Source organism: Lissotriton helveticus, chromosome 10 (genome assembly GCF_964261635.1).
Source record: "Lissotriton helveticus chromosome 10, aLisHel1.1, whole genome shotgun sequence".
NCBI lineage: Eukaryota > Metazoa > Chordata > Amphibia > Caudata > Salamandridae > Lissotriton > Lissotriton helveticus.
The window spans coordinates 1,152,767,604-1,152,771,768 of record NC_136071.1 but is presented as its reverse complement, the minus strand read 5'-3'; the positions used below and the strand labels follow the sequence as shown (position 1 = coordinate 1,152,771,768).

The following is a 4,165-nucleotide window of genomic DNA, read 5'->3' as shown; positions in this document are numbered from 1 at the left end:
TGCTTTCTTGCCTTTTAAAATGGGCGACCTTAGAAAGATGCCAAAATGGCCCGGACTGGTGAGTCCGGGCACCGGGCAATCCCCCGGTCGGCTGGAGGGTTTTGGGGGCCGGTTTCTGAAAAGGGGGCCGGTTTTGTGTCTGGGGGCCGATTTTGCCCCCGGCAGCGTGCGTCACTCACTGTTCACGCACTTGTCTCGCACAGATGTCTGACTCACTCTATGCATGCAGGAGGGAGGTCACCGTCTGGTCTGCACCGTGCACGAACAAACACTGTCACTACACCCCCCCCCCCCAAGCAAGCGCTGCAACTGCAAGCCTCAGTATGTGCAAACCAGGCTGGCGCCATTACCTAACAGTAACATCCATAATAAACAAATGGAGGATGACGAGGGCGAGGGGGGGGAGGTGCCTGTGCGCAGCGCGCAGAATTATGCCTGCCCCCTCCCTCTGCCGCGTCTGCGCGCGGCGCGCCTCTCTAGGGTGCGGCACTGCGGCTGGTGTAATTCTCCTCCTTCCCGCATGCGCATTGGCAATTTACTGCGCGTGACCAGGCCTGCGCGTGACTGACGAGGAGTCTGCAGTCGCACGGAGTCGGACGGAGAGCCCCGCCAGGCCCATAAATTAATTTTATTCCAGTGGCTACTACTGGCAGTGGACTGGCTACTAGCGCCGCCGCCTAGGCCTAGCCCGACCCCCCTGTGTCTGCCACAGTGCCTGTATCACCGTCCGTGACCTGACCACACTGACAGACCGACCCCACCACCAACAGCAGTCAGCAGAGCCAGACACTGGACAGCAGGCCGCCGGCGCCGAGGTGAGTGAGTCAGTCAATTTTAATTTCTGCCCGGCCCTGGCCCCCCCGAGAAACTTGAAAGTAAAGAAGCAGGCTGCAGGCAGCGCTGCTTGCTTCTCCAGCGCTATAACGTCACGTGACCACCATTACACTCAGCAAGGTGCACCGAATACAGACTACAGTAAACTAAAAAGTCTTCATTAAACCACGAGGACGAGGTGGACTAGAACAATATTGAGGAGTTCTGAATAGTCACCCGAGGCAAATTCCAATGCCATTTTGGAAGCCTGGGTCGAATGTAATTTTCAAGGGGTTGTGGAAACAGTTTCAAAAGAAATAAATAGCAAAGGTGTTTGTCGCACATTGGTTAAAAATAGGCACAGCTTCATATTCTGATTATTACAAATCAGGTGCTAGCATGAAGGGTCAGTGAGTGAAAGGCTTGTGGGCACTGAGATTCCCTGGTAAAGAGTATCACATTGGGCTTTTTTATCAAGGATGACACTACTATGCTATTAATCCTAAACCTCCTATATATTATTACTCCTGTTCCCGTCATTGACATAGGGTAGGACTAGCCTGTGACATTTTTCTTGGCTGTAGTTGAGCTTTCCATCAAGCAATAGGGAAACTGCACAAATGTTAGGAGGACTGGGGTAATCAGTGCTGTTTTTCCCCGGCAAACCTTTCCCAAACGTCGCGGCAGTCAAAGTGACATTATTGGTCCATACCTAAGACTTCTAAGGTCTTCTGACGCCAGCATAGGATGAATTGGCTTCATAGGAACCTCTCAATGCTCCTCCTCAAAACAAAAGAAGAGGGTTTAGTGGGGCATGCCCCTTCTAGAGTAATCTGCTTCATGTTCACCAGTGCAGTTTAGAGGAGGACGCTTCACACCCTGCATCACTGGCAAGCCACTGGGGCACAAAGGGTACCATCATTTGTGTAGCTAGGCCTTTCCAGACCCGGCTGAAGCTGGGCAGGTATAGGTCTGAGTTCTGGGGAGATTTGCAGCCCTAAAGTCCCCCGTCCCCCCCGGCCGAATACCCAAATATGGCAATGATAGGAATCCGGGTAGCCAGAATATCTAATTCAGGTCTTGACTTATCATAAGCTTGAGTCAGGGTATGGTCAGGTTAAAAAGCAATAACAGTAAAGAAGAGGAAAATGAGACTTTTACAGGCGCTCCAGAGAATTATAAGGACCCTTGCAGTCAAAATAAATGCGTTTGTGCTGAGTTATATCAAGAGGGCTTTTAATACCTTGCTGAAATGTGGGTGAGGGGAGACAAACTCTTCTCTGCCTGTGGTGAAACACCTGCTACTGTGTCCCCTTTCTCCTGAGCACAACAAGACGATTCTGATTCCTGATCCATTCTGCATCACCAGTCTGTTGGCATCTAATGCTCAGTGAAGAACTGAAAGACGACATAGAACCTTTGTTCACTCTACATTTGGACACCCAGGGAGGTGACAGTGTCCAGGGCCCATCCACCAGTCCACCAAGAACGAGCAGGTGCCCTGTGGACCATAATTCCTCTTTGGACTACTATCATGTTTACTCCCAAAAAACAGAATTGCCAGTTTTCTTGATTTTGGGCAGCACCAAGAGACTGTGTTTATCTTCCCCTACAGGCCCTGGAGAGTTTATATTCAGAATGTGATGACTACTATTCTGCCATGAGATTGTTTCTAGGTTTCAGCCACTTTCAAGATAAATCAGGGCTTTTTCCAACACCCCTTCATATCACTGCTCATGGAGTTAAATGGTGTAAGCAATTGTTTATTCAGTTACTACATCTCACTCTATCTGCATAGTACTCCTGCTGACATTGCTACTGTGGTAGCAGATCCAGATCAAGGCGTCCAAAGCATCTAGCTATGGTTCACTATGTTTGCTGTCCTCAGCAGCTGGCCATGTGTAGGGGCCCCTGTTCCACCAGTAAGTGTGCAACAGGCCTGTTCTCACATTTTTAGACAAAAAGTGCGCTCTGTGGGAGACTTGGGACAATTGCCAGGACCTATTTACCCTCAGGCAAACTCTAAATTAGCTGTCTACCCTACAAGGTCATATGTGTGTGTGTGTGTATAAATGTTTATGTATATTTGTCTAACCTTATTTTCTTTCCATTAGTATGTATAGAAATAAATAGTCTTTTTACATTTCATGAATTGTGATGTAAGAATACGTTTTTCTGGTGTTTTATAGCAAATCAGTGCAGTGTTTGCAACTGCCATGTTAATTAATCTGCAGTCATTTTAAATGATCATTTTATATAAACAGGCCTCGCATTCATGCCCGGTGCAGGAAAGCGAGAATTCTCAATCCAGCTAGATCAGTGTGTGGGATCTTATCTATTGTATCTTTTCTCAATGTCCTTATTTGTTCCTCTCATGAGAAACCATGCACCTGTTAGTACTGGTATCTAAAACGTTGGTTTCTGTTATATGTATGTTATCTACAGGGCCTTAAGTGGCATTAAAAAACTGGGGTCTCTCTCAAAGGGGCAAGACCCATGTAATTAACGGCGTGGCTTCCAGGGCACAAGTCCTAAAAGTGGGGGGACTCACCTAGTTAGGCAGTAGGCAGGTGACACCACACCACGTGACATCACGGCGCATGTCATCACAGCACATGACATCACATGTAGTATTACAGGAACTGACATCACAGGAAGTAGCATCACAAGCCACAACTTTACAGGAAGTGGCATCACAAGAAGTGATATCAGATCTTAAGCCCTCGCATATATGTTTAGCAGGTCTATCATGAGTACATTTGAATGTGTTTCAAGTATACATGCAAACCCTCTTGATTGAAGAAGAAGATTCACACTTTTGTAAGCTACACAAAAACAATGTTGCCTTTTGTCAGCGAAAAGCTTCCTTTAACTAACTTTACTGCTAGCCTTCTCAAGCAGGCATAATATTCTATAAGCGGCACATTTCCATGTATATGTGATTGTATTAGCTGCCTGTGCTCTCAAGTTGTGACTGACGTTTGCGTGGCCTTCATGTTATAAGTATGGAATGGGCATGACCATCATCTTCTTCCCTACTTTGGTAAATAGTTTATTTATCTACGTGTTTTATATAAAGCACGAGCCTGCCCGAAAGGTATTTTGGACTCTACAGGTCAAAAGAGAAGGACAGCGTTAATGTGCGATTGCTGGTTTCTAAGAGAACTGCTCCTGCATCATGATGAAGTTTTCTTTAAGGAGGTGTGTGTATTTTTTTCTACTCTTTCCAAAATTGGAGCATGATTGTTACAATCCTGGTGGATACAGCTTTGTCACTCTAGATCTTAGGTGCATAGAAGACATATTGCCTTGGTTTTTTATCCATCTTCATCTCTTGTCTAATGGTGCCTTG

The 4,165-nt window shown here is 46.7% G+C and overlaps 1 protein-coding gene across 1 annotated transcript in view; it reads left to right on the top strand.

The window, feature by feature from the left end:
- Positions 1 to 493: 493 nt before the first annotated feature.
- The window catches only part of LOC144785651 (uncharacterized), an 87,966-nt gene continuing 84,294 nt past the window's right edge, over positions 494 to 4,165 (top strand). Inside the window, exon 1 of the transcript XR_013602011.1 lies at positions 494 to 815. The gene's annotated coding sequence lies outside the window, so the exon portion shown is untranslated. The remainder of the gene's footprint in view (positions 816 to 4,165) is intronic.